Raw genomic sequence first — 18,715 nt, 5'->3', positions numbered from 1 at the left:
CTGCTTTTTAGGCAGTGCCATAACCCAGTTCTGTGATCCACAACGGCTGATCAAACGACAGTCTGCCAGGTTGCACTGACCTCCTGCGCAACATCCAACGAAAGTGATATTCTTTTCCGTCTTGCACTTCCTCCACCAGAGATCACTTACTCCAAGACATGAGAACCTAGGGTAGAAGCGGGGACGGACAGTGGGATAAGAGAAAAATAGGCGTGGGACTGCACACTCCGCCTTGTCACTTCTGGTATCAAGGAGGTCTGCATAGTGTAGTGCAGCTCTACAAGACAGAGAAATAGATGCCTTAAGTAAGTTGGCATTGAATTACATAACATAACTTTAATTGTGAAATCATGAGCTTAGTTATATCTCTGTATAACCGACAATCCGTGCTTTAACGGGTAAACATAAAGAAACATAAATATATTGATGAATGCTAATACAACTAAACAGCTCCCTAAGCATTGAATAACTACCTCATCCTGTGTCCCTCGATGCGCTAAGCCACCTCATCCTGTGTCCCTCGATGCGCTAAGCCACCTCATCCTGTGTCCCTCGATGCGCTAAGCCACCTCATCCTGTGTCCCTCGATGCGCTAAGCCACCTCATCCTGTGCCCCTCGATGCGCTAAGCCACCTCATCCTGTGTCCCTCGATGCGCTAAGCCACCTCATCCTGTGTCCCTCAATGCGCTAAGCCTTCTCATCCTGTGTCCCTCGATGCGCTAAGCCACCTCATCCTGTGTCCCTCGATGCGCTAAGCCACCTCATCCTGTGTCCCTCGATGCGCTAAGCCACCTCATCCTGTGTCCCTCGATGCGCTAAGCCACCTCATCCTGTGTCCCTCGATGCGCTAAGCCACCTCATCCTGTGTCCCTCGATGCGCTAAGCCACCTCATCCTGTGCCCCTCGATGCGCTAAGCCACCTCATCCTGTGCCCCTCGATGCGCTAAGCCACCTCATCCTGTGCCCCTCGATGCGCTAAGCCACCTCATCCTGTGCCCCTCGATGCGCTAAGCCACCTCATCCTGTGCCCCTCGATGCGCTAAGCCACCTCATCCTGTGTGCCTCGATGCGCTAAGCCACCTCATCCTGTGTGCCTCGATGCGCTAAGCCACCTCATCCTGTGTCCCTCGATGCGCTAAGCCACCTCATCCTGTGTCCCTCGATGCGCTTTTGCAGAAGATGAGCATAGTTTCTACTTGATTTCTGTAGAACTGGAAAATGAGCAGCATCTTTAAAATCCTATGATTCCCTACATTTAGCAGTATATCCACAGACTTGAAATTTAATACCTTATATGCTACGTTCAATAACATTTATGGATAAAATGCCCACTTTTCTTAAAACAGTCCTTTATTAAGGTTTTTACAGTTGCCAAAATATAACACTAGCACAATATTCACGATTTCAGTTATAGGAGCCGCTAAAAAATACATTTTCTGTTAGGCTTTTACCATCAGATCACTGGGTGGTGCTCATGAAGGCCCTCTCGGGTACTGCCATTTTCACTGAATAGGATTATGGACATTAGTACAACGTGCAGTCCCAGATTCACTTTATATTCCAGACCAGGTTTCTGCACCATCTTCCTGATGCAAGGTGGTCGCTCTAGCCCTTTTTGTCTCCAAACCCTGCACTGATCACACCCTGGTTGTGGTATTCTGTTCTCTGTCGTGATTCCTGAATTCCACAGCCTTTCTGACCTCTTTATACCTGCCTCCCGGACTTTGCACTCTCCTTGCACCGACCTGTACTCCTTTCCTGGTTATCCTATGTCCTGTTTTGTCGCAGGATGGAATGCTTAGGGCCTAAGCTGTGCTGTGCATGAAGAACTTCTTGGCAGGTCGCACACAAGCCTTAGCAAACTGCAAGTTATGCAGTGCACAGGGTACCGTCTTGCGTGGGTAGGCAAGCTCTTACCTTCACCAAAGTTGGACAGCTGGACACTGGGACTGTCGGAGTCACTTTAATCCACCACCTGTGTTGCTGGATCCACGTCTCATCTGGAGAGGGGACCCACACCACTGGTCGTCGCTGCGGAGAGGTGCCTGCTGAAGCAGGGAAGTGACTCCGTCACTCCACAGGAGATTCCTTCTGTTCTTCTGGTGCAGGCTGAAGACGGGCAGTCCTCGGAGGATGCACGACCTGGAAACTGTTGCAGTTGCTGGCAGGAGCTGAAGTTACAAGGCTGCAGAAGTCGTCTTTGTTTCTTTGCTGCAAGTTGTAGAGTTTCTGGAGTGGTCAGCGGCTGATCCGTCGGTAGAAGATGAAGTAATGGATGCAGAGGATTCCTGCTGGAGTCTTGCAATCAGAATCTGACGAAACACCCAGAGGAGATACCCTAAATAGCCCTGAGAGGGGGATTGGTCACCTAACCAGGTAAGCACCTATCTGGAGAGGTCTCTCACGTCACCTGCTGGCGCTGGCCACTCTGATGCCCCCAGAGTGCCCCACAACCTTGGAATCTAAGATGGCAAAACCCAGGGACACTCTGGAGGGTGGTGAAGGACAGGTCACGCCCCTTTCCTTTGTCCAGTTTCGTGCCAGAGCAGGGACTGGGGCTCCCTGAATCAGTGTAGACTGGATTATTCAAGGAGGGCACCATCCGTGCCCTTCAAAGCGTTTCCAGAGGCTCTGGGAGGATACCCCGTCCCATGCCTGTAACACCTATTTCCAAAGGGAGAGGGTTTAGCACCCCTCTTCCAAAGGAAATGCTTTGTTCTGCCTTCCTGGGAATGAGCTGCTCAAGCCCCAAGAGGGCAGAAGCCAGTCTGTGAGGTGGCAGCAGCTGGGGCTGCCTGGAAAACCTCAGAAGGCTGGGATGGCTGTACTGGGGGCCCAGTGTGGAGCCCTCAGAGTGCATGGGATTGTGCAACCAATACTGGAATTAGTATTGGGGTAAAGTTCCCAACTGTTAGACACCTTACATGGCCATATTCGGAGTTACCATTGTGAAGCTGGACATAGGTATTGACCTATGTCTATTGCACACTTGAAATGTCGTTCCCCGCACTCACGAAGTCTGACAAAATGGGCCTGGACGATGTGGGAGCACCTCTGCTAATGCAGGGGTGCCCTCACACACAGGTACTTTGCACCCAGCCTTCAAGGTCTGAAGGCCTGCCATATAGGGGACTTATAAGTGACCTGGTGTAGTGAAAATGGCTGTGAAATAGTGCTTGCACTATTTCAAACAGGCTGCAATGGCAGTCTTGTAGAAGCCTTTGCATGCGCTCCCTATGGGTGGCAAAAGTAATGCTGCAGCCCATAGCGATCCCCTGGAACCCCAATGCCCTGGGCACCTAGATACCATGTACTAGGGACTTATTAGGGGGCACCAGTATGCCAATTTGTAGTGAAGTATTGGATTACCAGTATGTAAGGACAAATTTGGAACCCAAGAGAGCATGAACACTGGAGTCCTGGTTAGCAGGTACATAAATCTTGTGTATATTTGGTATCCTCATACTGAGGGTACTCACTGAGATACTTTTGGCATATTGTCATAAAAATAAAGTACCTTTATTTTTAGTATATCTGTGTATTGTGTTTTCTTGTGATATTGTGCGTATGACACCAGTGGTATAGTAGGAGCTTTGCATGTCTCCTAGTTCAGCCTAAGCTGCTCTGCTATAGCTACCTTCTATCAGCCTATGCTGCTATAAACACCTCTTCTACACTAATAAGGGATAACTGGACCTGGTACAGAGTGTAAGTACCCCTTGGTACCCACTACAAGCCAGGCCAGCCTCCTACAACAACCCACCGCAGTGACCAGGAAAGCAGAAGTAAATTACAGTAACTTTCCCAGAACAGACACAGAAAAAAGATGAAAAATTATGCAAAACCCAGAAGAGACTGCAAGACACCAGCAGTGGATTCCTAGACCGGAGAACCTGTGGAAGAAGGGGACCAAGTCCAAGAAGCACAGAAGAATCCAGGAAGAGCAGGAGCCCCTGCTAACCCGCATGAAGGGACAAAAGAAGAACCACCAGTGAAGGAGAAAAGCCAGTACTGCACCCAAGAAGATGAAGTTGGGTTCCTGGAGGGTGCAAGTGATGTCCCATCCCAGATGGAGGATTGCAGTCTGGTTTGCGTCGCTGGAGTCCACCTACAAGCCTTGGCACACGCACAGCTCGCGCTTATCGGAAAATGGCGCTGCCCAGGACCAGGAAGGACCAAGTGGACTCTATCTAGGAGTGGGAGTCAGAGGGGCCCTCAGCAACTCAGAGAGCCCTCAGAAGACCAGGTTGCGCACACAGAAGTCCCACAGCACAGGGACAAGAAAATTGCGGAAGAGGGCCACGCAGGACTATGACAAAGGCTCCCACACTGCCGGAGAACCTCTAGGGAAGCTGTGCGCGGCAGGATGGAGTGCTGGAGGCCGGAGCTACAAGATGCACGAAGGACTTGGAGGAAGGATGCCAACAAGCCTTGGCAGCTGCAAAACACACAGTGCACGGAGGTACTGTCTTGCATGGGGAATCAAGCTGTTACCTCAGCCAAAGTTGGATAGTTGGAAGAAAGGGCCGTCCGGACCACTTCAGTCCACCACCCATGATGCAGGATCTAAACAGCTCAGCAGGAGAGGGGATCCACGCAGCTGGTCGTCGTTGCAGTTGGTGCCTCCTGAAGCAGGGAAGTGACTCCTTCACCCCAAGGTAGATTCCTTTTTCCTTCTGGTGCAGGCTGAAGACTGACTGTCCTCAGAGGATGCATGACTGGGAACAGTTGCAGTTGCTGGCAGGAGCCGGCGATACAATGTTGCAAAAGGCGTCTTTGCTTCTTTGTTGCAGCTTGTAGGGTCCCGAAGAGTCCAGACGCAGTTTCTTCGGTGTGAAGTCGAAGTGGAGAGTGCTGAAAATTCCTGCTGGAGTCTTGCAATCCTAATCTGAGGAGCCACCCAAAAGAGAGACCCTAAATAGCCCTGAAAGGGGGATTGGTCACCTAACTAGGTAAGCATCTATCAGGTCAGGGCTGTGATGTCACCTGCTGGCACTGGCCACTCAGACGCTCCCAGAGTTCCCTGCCAACCTTGAATCCAAGATGGCAAAACCCTGGGACACACTGGAGGAACTCTGGGCACCACCCCTGGTGTGATGATGGGCAGGGGAGTGGTTACTCCCCTTTCCTTTGTCCAGTTTCGCGCCAGAGCAGGGACTGGGTGTCCCTGAACCGGTGTAGACTGTTTTATGCAAGAAGGGCACCAAATGTGCCCTTCAAAGCATTTCCAGTGGCTTGGGGAGGCTACTCCCCGCAAGCCTGTAACACCTATTTCCAAAGGGAGAGGGTGCAACACCCCTCTCCCAAATGAAATCCTTTGTTCTGCCTTCCTGGGCTCGAGCGTTTCAAGCAACAGGAGGGCAGAAACCTGTCTGTGAGGTGGCATCAACTTGGGCTGCCTGGAAACCCTCAGAAGCCTGAAATGGCAGTAGTGGGGGTCCTCTAAGGAGCCCCCAGAGTGCATGGAATCATACAACCAATGCTTGTAAAAGCATTAGGGTATGATTCCAACATGTTTGATACCAAACATGCCTATGTTCGGAGTTATCATTATCTAGCTGGATATAGGTAGTGACCTATGTCCAGTACACATGTCAAATTGCATCCCCGCACTCACTAAGTCCGGGAAAATGGTCCTGGAGGTCGTGGGGGCACCTCTGCTAGTGCAGGGGTGCCCTCATGTAGGAGGCTGGCCTGGCTTATAGTGGGTACCTTGTGGTACTTACACGTTGTGCCAGGTCCAGTTATCCCTTATTAGTAGAAGAGAGGTGTTTCTAGCAGCTTAGGCTGATAGAGGTAGCTATGGCAAAGCAGCTTAGGCTGAACTAGGAGACATGCAAAGCTCCTACTATACCACTTATATCATATAGCACAATATCATAAGAAAATACAATACTCCGAGTTAATAAAAATAAAGGTACTTTATTTTAGTGACAATATGCCAAAAGTATCTCAGAGGATACCTCACTTAGGAGGTAAGTAATATACACAAACTATATGTACACAAACCCAAAACAGGTAAGTAACAGTAAGAAAAGTAGTGCAAACAATGTAGAATCACAATAGGATGCAATAGGTAAACATAGGTCTAGGGTCAACACAAACCATATACTCCAAAAGTGGAATGCGAATCACGAATGGACCCCAGACCTATGGGAGCTTGTAGAGGGTCGCTGGGACTGTAAGAAAACAGTTAGGGTGTCCAAAATACCCCACCCCAAGACCCTGAAAAGTAGGAGTAAAGTTACCCTACTACCCCAGAAAGACAGTATAGTCGAGATAGGGGATTCTGCATGAACCACAACCACCAGCAAAACACTGAAGGCAGATTCCTGGACCTGAGGACCTGTAAAGGAAGGGGACCAAGTCCAAGAGTCACGCAAGGGTCCAGGGGGGCAGGAGCCCACTAAACCCTGGATGAAGGTGCAAAAGGTCTGCCTCCAGGTGGAAGAAGCCGAAGATTCTGCAACAATGGAAGGTGCCAGGAAGTTCTCCTTTGGTCAGAAGATGTCCCACAGCGTGCTGGAGGATGCAGAAGTGTTCCCACGCAGAAATACCGCAAACAAGCGTTGCTAGCTGCAAGTGTCGCGGTTGAAGATTTTGGGTGCTGCTGGGAACCAGGAAGGACCAGGATGTTGCCCCTTGGAGGAGGAGACAGAGGGGGCACTCAGCAACTCAGAGAGCCCCCGCAGCATCAGGCAGCACCCGCAGACGTACCAGAACAGGCACTTAGAAGATCTGAGGACAGCAGTCGACTCAGAGTCACAAAGGAGGGTCCCACGACGTCGGAGTCAAACTCAACGAGTTGGGCAATGCAGGACGGAGTGCTGGGACCCAGGCTAGGCTGTGCACAAAGGAATCCTTGGAAAAGTGCACAGAAGCCGGAGCAGCTGCAGATCACGCAGTACACAGGATTACTGTCTGGTGTGGGGAGGCAAGGACTTACCTCCACCAAATTTGGACAGAAGGGCCACTGGACTGTGGGAGACACTTGGACCCAGCTCCTGTGTTCCAGGGACCACACTCGTCAGGATGAGAGGGGACCCAGAGGACAGGTGATGCAGAAGTTTGGTGCCTGCGTTAGCAGGGGGAAGATTCCATCGACCCACGGGAGATTTCTTCTTGGCTTCCAGTGCAGGGGGAAGGCAGACTGCCCTCGGAGCATGCACCACCAGGAAACAGTTGAGAAAGCCGGCAGGATGAGGCACTACAATGTTGCTGGTAGTCGTCTTGCTACTTTGTTGCGGTTTTGCAGGCATCCTGGAGCAGTCAGCGGTCGATCTTTGGCAGAAGTCAAAGAGGGTAGTGCAGAGGAACTATGGTGAGCTCTTGCATTCGTTATCTGAGAAATAGCCCAAAGGAGAGACCCTAAATAGCCCATAAAGGAGGATTGGCTACTGAGAAAGGTAAGCACCTATCAGAGGGGGTCTCTGACGTCACCTGCTGGCACTGGCCACTCAGAGCTGTCCATTGTGCCCCAACACCTCTGTATCCAAGATGGCAGAGGTCTGGGACACACTGGAGGAGCTCTGGGCACCTCCCCTGGGAGGTACTGGTCAGGGGAGTGGTCACTCCCCTTTCCTTTGTCCAGTTTCTTGCCAGAGCTGGGCTGGGGGATCCCTGAAGCTGTGTAGACTGGCTTATGCAGAGATGGGCACCATCTGTGCCCATCAAAGCATTTTCAGAGGCTGGGGGAGGCTACTCCTCCCCAGCCCTTCACACCTATTTCCAAAGGGAGAAGGTGGAACACCCTCTCTCAGAGGAAATCCTTTGTTCTGTCTTCCAGGGACCAGGCTGCCCAGGCCCCAGTGGGGCAGAAACCTGTCTGAGGGGTTGGCTGCAGTGGAGACCCCAGAAAGGCAGTTTGGCAGTAGCCGGGTTCTGTGCTAGATACCCGGGGATGCATGGAATTGTCCCCCCACTATCAGAATGGTATTGGGGTGACAATTCCATGATCCTAGACATGTTACATGGCCATGTTCGGAGTTACCATTGTGACGCTACGTATAGGTAGTGACCTAAATGTAGTGCACGCGTGTAATGGTGTCCCGCACTCACAAAGTCTGGGGAATTTGCCCTCAACAATGTGGGGGCACCTTGGCTAGTGCCAGGGTGCCCACACACTAAGTAACTTGGCACCTAACTTTCACCAAGTGAATGTTAGACATATACGTGACTTATAAGTTACTTATGTGCAGTGAAAAATGGCTGTGAAATAACGTGGACGTTATTTCACTCAGGCTGCAGTGGCAGTCCTGTGTAAGAAATGTCTGAGCTCCCTATGGGTGGCAAAAGAAATGCTGCAGCCCATAGGGATCTCCTGGAACCCCAATACCCTGGGTACCTAGGCATCATATACTAGGGAATTATAAGGGTGTTCCTGTGTGCTAATAAGAATTGGTAAAATTGGTCACTAGCCTGCAGTGAGAATTTTAAAAGCAGAGAGAGCATAAACACTGAGGTTCTGTTTAGCAGAGCCTCAGTGATACAGTTAGGCACCACACAGGGAACACATATAGGCCACAAACGTATGAGCACTGGGGTCCTGGCTAGCAGGGTCCCAGTGGCACATATCAAACATACTGACAACATAGGGTTTTCACTATGAACCCTGGGCCCTGGCTAGCAGGATCCCAGTGAGACAGTGAAAACACCCGGACAAATACTCACAAACAGGCCAAAAGTGGGGGTAACAAGGCTAGAAAGAGGCTACCTTCCTACACCTCACACACAGGTACTTTGCACCCTGCCCTCAGGGCTGGAGTGCCTGCTATAGAGGTGACGTATAAGTGACCTGATGCAGTGTAAATGGCAGTGAAAGGGTGCATGCTCCATTTCACACAGGCTGCAATGGCAGTCCTGCAGAAGCTTTTGCATGGGCTCCCTGTGGGTGGCAAAAGTAATGCTGCAGCCCTTAGAGATCCCCTGGAACCCCAGTGCCCTGGGTACCCAGGCACCATATACTAGGGACTTATAAGGTGACACCAGTATGATAACTGTGGATGAAATACTGTGTTAACAGTAACTAACAGCCACATTTAAGGGAGAGAGAGCATAATCACTTGGGTCCTGGTTAGCAGGATCCCAGTGAGCACAGTGAGCACAACGACAGCAGGCAGAAATTGGGGTTAACCATGCCAAGAAATAGGGTACTTTCCTACAGTGGCCATATTAAGTACATGGGCTGGGAGTTTCTCATAACAAACTCCACAGCTCCATGATGGCTTCGCTGAAGGCTAGGAAGTTTGGTATCAAACTTCTCAGTACAATTAACCCACGCTGGTGTCAGTGTTTTATTTATTGTACAATGCACCCGGAGGGCATCTTAGACCCCCCAAAGGGAGTGGGCACAGGAAAGGTGCAGCCACTCTCAGGGACAGTAGCCATTAGCTATCGCCCTCGGACCCCTGTAACGCCCCCAAATCGAGGATTTAAGGGAACGACTGAACCAAGCCCACCAGATTCCTGGTGACCTCAAGACAAGAAGAAAAAAGCAAGAAGAAGGACTGCTAAGCTGACCCCAGCAGAGAAGACTCCAGACACCAACTGGCTTGTCCCCAGCCCTTTTGGCATGTTTGCAGCTTCAGAAGCCATGCTACCAAAAGGCGGTGCATCCTGCAGGACCAGCGACCTCTACAAACCCCCAGAGGACTGCCTGCCCACCAGAGGACCAAGACCTCCAGAGGACATCAGCGCTGTCCACAAAAAACTCCAAGAAGGACTCCAGGACCGCCCCGGATCCACAAGTGCTACCCACTCTGCACCCGATGCCCACATTCCCCCCGTGTCCAGGTAGCCCACCGGTGCAGAGCGGTCCCCAGGTGATTCCGACCTTGTGCCCACCCAGGGTTGACTCCTCCTAGCCATCATGACGACACCTGCAGCCTAAATCCTAAGGACCCCCCTGACCACGAGAGAACCGGACGAAGATACCGGACGCCCCAATGTACCCCTGCACCCACAGCCACCTGGCCTTGTGGAATCTGCCGACTTCCTGAAACGTTCAGCAGACAGCCCTCCTTGTCCAGCCTTTGGTTTTCAGGAACCGACTCCCTGTACTCCGCCTGCAGCATCTTTGTGACCCTCCCAGTGCCCCTCTATTGAAAAGCACTGGGAGCCTGACGCTGTGTTTGAACCCTGCACCCAGCCGCCCCTGTGCAGCTGAGGGTGTGTGTTTGATGCTAACAATTAGCCCCCCGTGCTCACCTAAACCCCTCAGGTCTACCCTCTGAAGTCGCGGGTACTTACTACCTGTTATCAGATCTGTTTCCGAGTGTCCCCAGGCTCCATAGGATCCCATTCTAAATCCAGCACCAACTTTGACCTCTGCACCCAGCTGGCCCTATGTTGCTGGTTGTTCACTTTTGTGGTCGGCCTAAACTTTCGGCTGTGGACATCCCAGATCCTGTAGACTGGAATGGTAAGACTAGTACTTAACTGTTTTCTATGCTAATGCCCCCCTGCTCCCCCCCATGACTCTATGGACTCCTATGAGAAAATTGCACTGTGTCAATTTTTTAAACAGAACATTGCTCCTTACTTGTAAAGTGCTTTAACTGCTAAAACCAAACAAAGTACATTTGATACATATGCTGGATACCTACCTTCAACTGTCCTTACCTGTGACAAGTTCTTCTGGTTTCAGTAATAAAGGAACCAATTATATTTTTGCTATATAAAAACAATTGGCCTGGAGTTAGTCATTGAGTGTGTGCTTCATTTATTGACTGTGTATGTACAATAATTGCTTTACACTACCCTCTGATAAGCTTAACTGCTAGACCACGCTACCACAAAAGAGAGCATTCATATTATCGACTTTAGCCTCTTTTAAGCTTCTGGGGTACCCCTGGGATCTTTGTACACTATGAGGGTCATACCGGCCGCCAGGGCCACCGACCACGGGAGCACCGCCAACAGGCTGGCGGTGCTCCAACGAGCATTCTGACCGCGGCGGTTCAGCCGCGGTCAGAAGCGGAAAGTCAGCGGTCTCCCGCCGACTTTCCGCTGCTCGTGTGAATCCTCCATGGCTGCGGAGCGCGCTCCGCAGCCATGAGGATTCCGACCCCCCCTACCGCCATCCTGTTCATGGCGGGAAAGCCGCCATGAACAGGATGGCGGTAGGGGGGGTCGCGGGGCCCCTGGGGGCCCCGCAAAGTATTTCAGTGTCTGCCTTGCAGACACTGAAATACGCGACGGGTGCCACTTCACCCGTCGCACCTTCCCACTCCGCCGGCTCGATTACGAGCCGGCATCCTTGTGGGAAGGTCGTTTTCCCCTGGGCTGGCGGGCGGTTTTTCAGCAACCGCCCGCCAGCCCAGGGGAAAACTTGTAATACCCGCCGCGGTCTTTTGACCGCGGCGTGGTATTTCGGAGGGGGGAATTCTGGCGGGCGGCCTCCGCCGCCCGCCAACATTGGAATGACCCCCTATATCTCATTTTTAAATAGTGTATACAGAGCCATCTTCCTACATGGACCATCATGGTCAAAGGGGAAATCACAGCTTTCAGCCTGCTCGACCTCTCTGCGGCCTTTGACATAGTTTTCCATGGCACCCTTGCCTCAAGACTCCTCCACTCTGGAATACAAGGAGCTGCTGGTAGATGCCTTGCCTCTTTCCTCTCTGTCAGAACCCAACGAGTCAGACTACCCCCATACACCTCCAAACCCAAGACCTTGTCTGCAGAATCCCTCAAGGTTCATCACTGAGCACTGCCCTCTTCAACATCTACATGGCACCACTCACCCACGTCATAAGATCCCACGAAAATGACATTGCCTCCTATGCACATGACATTCAGCTCATCCTCTCTCTCATAGACAACATTCACACACAAGGACCAACTTCACAACCTGCATGTCAAGCGAAGTAAACTGGATGAAAGAGAACTGCCTAAAACTCAACACTGACAAAATGGAAGTCCAGATTTTCGGGGACAAGAGTTCTCCGTTGTTCTCATCCTGGTGTCCAACTGAACTGGGACACACGCACAACCCCACAGACCACACCAGAAATCTCAGAATCATCTTGGACAACAAACTCTCAATGACCAAACAGGTGAATGCTTTAACCTCTTTCTGTGTCCAAATTCTCCTAACATAAAATAACAAACTGCACTATGAAGGCTTTCCCGGGTCCAGCAGACTCCAATGCAACTTTTGAGAGTTGGGACTCGGTCTCCTATGTTGCACTTCGGTGAGGAACAGCAGTCCGGTTATTATGGCTTCCATTCACTAAGGCAGACTTCCTCAGCTTTTGTGTCCCTGCTGCTGCAATAGGAAGGCTGCCAACTGACTTTTGGAATCTCTTTGTCTGTCTGAGCTTCGGGTGACGTTTCCCCACGCAAGCACACACCTCTCTTCACTAGGCCAATGATCAGCATGTGCAATCCAGACTTCAGTACAGTCTCTCTTTGCCAGGTCCAACATCAGTCCTCTTCTCCAGTACAGGCAAGATCTGAGGTCTGGGAGCAATGGATGACTCCTTTATGCCCAGAGCAGGTAGCAGTCACTGACCAATGGGTTACTTGGATCCCTCCTTCCTCGTTATGACTTCCTGTGAATTGTATAAAAGATAGTGATGGATGGAATACTTGAATTAATCTTAGCCACTGGTAATCACTCTGGCCGCATCCCAATCCATTATTATTTTGCACACCATGACACGTCAGTTTGGACCCAACTATATTCAGATCAGTCTTAACCCTGCTCCAGTAGGGGTAGCCCAGCCCGAATTGGCAAGCAGGGTCCTCCCTGAACCACAACACTAGCAACCCAGGAATACTTTTTCCCTAGTTATAGGCTTTTCTGCTGGGTACAGCTTGGCTCCAGTGACACAGTGTGCACGAACTTGCATCTGGGCATACCTGTCCCACTTAGCGTGATACGACCAATATACAAAACAGTGATGGATGAAATGCTTGAATTAATCTCAGCTACTGGTAATCACACAGGACGCATCTCAATCCATTGTTATTTTGCACACCATGACACCTCAGTATTGAACCAGCTATATGCAAATCAGTTTTGACCCTGCTTTATTCGGAACAGACCAATCTGAACTGCCAAGCCGGGTCCTCCCTGAATCAGAACACAAGCAACCCAGGGCTGGTTTCGCCTTAGTTATGGGCTCATCAGCCAGGTACAGCTTGGCTCTGATGACACAGTGTGCACGGACCCACGTTTGGGAATACCGGTCCCATTTAGGGTGATACAACTAGTATATAAAACAGTGATGGATGTAATGCTTGAATTAATCTTAGCCGCTGGTCATCACTCTGGCTGGAGTTTCTCCCTTATAAAATCTTCAGTTCTCTACATGCCTCCCCTAAAACGTGCCAGCTCCTCCATGATGATTGCCACCCGTAACTGGACTCTGACCACAGCATCAAGGCTTCAAACTCCTGCTAGAGTATGCATGCCCAGTCATTGAAAGAGTGGGAGGCAAAGCTCATGGCTGGGGCCCGAGACAGCTGTTGGGCGTGCATGTCCCATGCTCAGTTAAGTCAGGAGGAGTCTTCCTCCTCTTAATCAAAGATGAAGCACAAGAAGAAGAGGAAGCACAAAGCATCATCAGAACATTGTCACTCCAAAGAAAAGTACTTGGGACGATCCTGACGCCGGAGGAAGATTCATCACCGGAACCGATAGGTCCAGTAGGAGTGGCACATGCGGCCCATCAACGCGATGCCAGCACCTGCGGCCCCTGTTGACTCAGTGACAGCTTTGGTGCAGTAAGTTACCTTCCTGACTCTGGGATCATCTTCAGCCCTGCCATCTGCCGTTCGTCAGATCCCTCAGGGGGGACTGAGAGAATGGTGTAGGAACATTGGTATGAAACACACCTTTCCTATAGCGACACAATGCATGTCCTTTTTGGGACTAACTTTGACCACTGGATGAGGATCTAGAAGAGGTCCAGTTTGGTTCAGCCACGGCTCTGCTTTCCAAGCTCCAACAGAGCCGAGTGGAAGTGATACTTTACCAGAGCTGGACATAGATTCCTTCTTACCCCCCCCCCCTCCCACTATCCAAAGTTGTCCCATGTCCCTCCACCATTGGAAAGCAGTGGAGGTTCTTGAATTTCTTTTGCCATCAGTTATAACAAAAGGAGACATACTAATGGAGGCCCTTAAACCTCCCACAAAGGCTTTGTAGCCATTACTCCCTTTGAAAGATGCCCCTGAACCTTACTGTCCTAGAAAAAAATCACCACTTCCAGTGTGGTCAACAGGGTTGTAGCTAGATGGTATCTCCCTGCATCTGCTGTCCATGCTTTCCATAGTTCTCATCCTTCACCAGAGAAGGACTATTTGCATCTGATCTGAGCCTGTAATGGGGATGAACTTGAATCCCGAACGAGATAGCAACCAAGATGACCGCAAGTCCAACTGGATGGTATCCCTGTGGCACTCATGGGAGCACTACGTCTGGTCATATGCTCATACACTCATACGTCCAGATGTTCTTAATGGCCACCAGGACTCCAGGGAGGATGCTTCGGGAGAAGGAGTAGACGAAGTCGTAGAAGGAGACGAAGACTGATGCGAGGAAGGGACAGGGAAGGAACCACCTCGGCCGAGTAAAGCAACGAACAATGAAGTCGGACTGGTTCGAACGACATAGACAACAGAGAAGATTGATTCAGGGAAAGGAGTAAGGAAGGGAGCGGTCTGGGAAACCCACCAGACGAGAAGAGGAGAAGGCGAAGGATCCTGCCATGTCCCCAGAGGGACGTGGCTCTCCCAGGTACGGGACTGCTTATGTGGTCAGCTTTGGGGTTCTACCGCACAAGGGGTGGGGGGGGAGCAGGGACTGGAAGGGAAGAGTGGGGGTGGGTGGTAAGGCACCACAAGGAAATATATAACTCCTCACAAGTACAAATAAATGAATTTGGGGAGCACAGGGCGGAGATTCCTCAACGAAAAAGAAGCACACGAACGATGTAAAGACACATCCCCTTCTTCTCTCTACATGGACACCTCCTTTTCCCCTTCCAGAACACCCCCCTAAATAAAAAACACTTACCTGATCACCACCTTTGTTTTGTCCTCTTCCGAGGTCTTGGAGTCAACATCCCGGGGGAAAGAGAGCTGGGAAAAGAGAGAGAAAGCCAGAAATGTAAGAGGAGAAGATGAATGAAAACTATATGAGTAAATAAACCACTAAAAATGAGAGCACCAACGACATTAAACACATTTTGCAACCTGATATTATTTGTGTGTGTGTCCTGTGCAAAAACAGGGGACACCCCAATCCACTACCCTTTTAACCCTCTCTGCCTTGAGTCCAACTCTTATTGGAGTCCTTTGAGGTCCAGATAATGTCATATGCGGACGACTCGCAGCTTCTCACTGTGGACAACAACTCACCTGATGGCCCTAGGACAGGGCTCTTCAAACTGGGGAGAGGCCCCCCTCGGTGGGCCTCAAGTGATCCCAGAGAAAGCACCAAGCTCTGGGCAAAAGAAGCATTATGCAGATAAGTGATTTGTTTTAAGCAGAAAATAATGTGTTTTTAAAAAAAGTAACAGAATTTAACTGCAATGTTTTTAAATAAGCCTAGACATATTTAAACATTGGCAACTTATTAGAATAATTATGGAAAAATCTGAGCGGGGCATTGATTTGTTTTCATTCCAATTGGGGGGGGGGGGGCATTAAAAAGTTTGAAAACCTTTGACCTAGGATGTTCAAGGACTGTCTGAGGTCTGTCTTTCAGTGGTTGCGGGCTAGCAATTTACAGTGAAATGCCAGCAAAACTGAGATTCCTTTATTTGGCTTGCCTCCACCTACTTCTGATAGGGAGGATTGGCCACACTGCATCACCCCACCTCCAGCTATGGTAGCTTGTAATTTAGGGATTAAGATCGACTTCCAGGTATGCTTGGCTTCAAATGTGCAACTGTGGTGGGTTCCTGTTTCGGGCTCCTAAAGTCGGTTAAGAATTTACTGTAGCTCCTCCTTTTTCAGGTCCAAAAAACGGTGGTACACCCCCTCATTAACTCACATTTAGATTATGCTAATGCACTATATTTTGGCCTCCCAGTTTATCTGCTGAGACGATTACAGATGGTTCAAAATGCTGCTGCTAGGACGCTATTCAAAATCCTCAGGCAGACTTCTATTTGTCCTTATTTAACCCCTTCGCATCCTCAGGTGCCAGGCGTTTTTTGGCTATTTGGGGTAGTTTGCACTTAGGCCCTCATAACCTTTTGTCCACATAAGCTATCCCCGCTAAATTTGTGTCCTTTTTGTTCCAACATCCTAGGGATTCTAGAGGTACCCAGAGTTTGTGGATTCCCCTGGAGGAGACCAATAAATTAGCCAGTATACACCTACAATTTTTATTTTATTTTTAATGGGAAAAAGGGCTGCAAAAGAAGGCTTGTGTTTTTTTTCCCTAAAAATGCATCAACAAAGGGTTTGCTGTGCTAAAATTACCATCTTCCCAGCTTTCAGAAACAGGCAGACTTGAATCAGAAAAACACATTTTTCAAGACAATTTTGGCATTTTAATGGGAAGTACCCCATTTTTACTATTTTTTTTTTTGTGCTTTCAGCCTCTTTCCAGTTAGTCACAGAAATGGGTGTGAAACCAATGCTGGATCCCGGACAGCTAAATGTTTCTGAAATTCACAAAGGGGTCAGTTGTGTAGATCGTTCACGGTTTTCCTACAGAAAGTAACAGCTAAATTAAAAAAAAAGATTGCAATTGAGGTGAAAAAAGAGCCATTTCTGTCTACGTTTTCTTCTATAACTTTTTTCAGCTATGATAGATTTTTGAAATACCGTTACATCTGCTGGACTCTTCTGGTTGTGGGATATATAGGGCTTGTAGGTTCATCAAGAACCCTGTGTACCCAGAGCCAATAAATAAGCTGCACCTTGCAATGGGTTTTTATTGTATACCATACCGGGTATACAGCAATTCATTTGGTGAAATATAAAGAGTGAAAAATAGGTATCAAGGAAACCTTTGTATTACCAAATTGGGCACAAGATAAGGTGTTGAGAAGCAGTGGTTATTTGCACATCTCTAAGTCCGGGGGTCCCCATACTAGCATGTGAATTACAGGGCATTTCACAAATAGACGTGTTTTTACACACTGTCTTACATTTGGAAGGAAAAAATGTAGAGAAAGACAGGGGGCAATAACACTTGTTCTTCTATTCTGTGTTCCCCCAAGTCTCCCGATTAAAAATTGTACCTCACTTGTGTTGGTAGGCCTAGTGCCCGCGACAGGAAACATAGCATGGACACATCAAATTTTTACATTGAAATCTGACGTGTTTTTTTGCACAGTGCCTAGCTGTGAGTTTTGGCCTCTAGCTCAGCCGGCACCTAGGAAAACCTACCAAACCTGTGCATTTTTTAAAACTAGACACGTAGGGGAACCCAGGATGTGGTCACTTGTGGTGCGCTCAACATGTTATGTTATCCAGGATCATTTGCAAACCTCAAAGTTTGGTAAAAAAACACTTTCCCCTCACATTTCGGTGATAGAAATTTCTGGAATCTAATAGGAGCCACAAATGTCCTTCCACCCAGCATTCCCCCAAGTCTCCCGATTAAAAATTGGTACCTCACTTGTGGGGGTAGGCCTAGTGCCCGCGCCAGGAAATGGCCCAAAACACAACAGGTACACCGCATTTTCCCAAAGAAACCTGACCTGTTTTTTCCAAAATGCATAGCTGTGGATTTTGGCCTCGAACTCATCCGGCACCTAGGAAAACCTAGCAAAACTGCACATTTCTGAAAACTAGACACCTGGGGAATCCAAGATGGGGTAACTTGTGGAGCTCTCACCAGGTTCTGTTACCCAGAATCCTTAGCAAACCTCAAAATATGGCCAAAAATAACACTTTTTCCTCACATTTAGGTGCTGCAAAGTCCTGGAATCTGAGGGGAGCCACAAACTTCCTTCTACCCAGCATTCCCCAGGTCTCCCAATAAAAAGGGTACCTCTCTTGTGTGGGTATGCCTAGTGCCCGCAACAGGAAATGCCCCAAAATACTATGTGGACACATCAAAATGATCAAATACAAAACTACCTATTTTTGCGACAGGCATCTGTGTTTTTGGTCCTGGGCTCAGCAGCCATCTAGGGAAACCTTCCAAACCCAGGCATTTCTGAAAACTAGACACCCGAAGGAGTCCAGGGACGTGTGACTTGCGTGGATCCCCCAATATTTTCTTTCCCAGAATCCTCAGCAAACCTCAAATATAGCTCCAAAAATCACATTTGCCCCACATTTCTGTGTGGGATCACCACACCGGCACAAATTTCCTACCACCCAATGTTCCCCTCAGTCTCCCGATAAAAATGATACCTCACTTGTAGTGAAAATAAGCATGTTTGACCACTGACTTTGTGTTTCCCCACTGTGCATATTAGTTGTTCAATGTTCACCAGTAGCACATTACATTTTGTATTCAGTTTAGCTGCCTATTGGCTTTAACATTGCATTAGACATTACATTCTGTATTCGTTTAGCTGCCTATTGGCTTTATCGTGGCGTTAGACATTACATTTTGTATTCAGTTTAGCTGCCTGTTGGCTTTATCGGGGCATTAGACATTGCAGTTGAGACATTGCAGATGAGCTGTGTTTTTCCACATGTTAAATTAAGCTTATGTTTTTCGTATTTTATCTTACCGAACACGATAGCATAATAAGGAAGAGCATATTTTGTGTTTTCCTCTATTGCAGG

The 18,715-nt window shown here is 49.1% G+C and overlaps 1 protein-coding gene across 1 annotated transcript in view; it reads left to right on the top strand.

The window, feature by feature from the left end:
- Positions 1-18,715, top strand: part of FSIP1 (fibrous sheath interacting protein 1) — a 577,935-nt gene that overhangs the window by 64,471 nt on the left and 494,749 nt on the right. The gene's annotated exons all lie outside the window — the stretch shown is intronic.

Source organism: Pleurodeles waltl, chromosome 9, assembly GCF_031143425.1.
Source record: "Pleurodeles waltl isolate 20211129_DDA chromosome 9, aPleWal1.hap1.20221129, whole genome shotgun sequence".
Classification (NCBI taxonomy): domain Eukaryota; kingdom Metazoa; phylum Chordata; class Amphibia; order Caudata; family Salamandridae; genus Pleurodeles; species Pleurodeles waltl.
The sequence above is the reverse complement of the archived record's forward strand: the minus strand, read 5'-3'. Positions and strand labels throughout refer to the sequence as shown.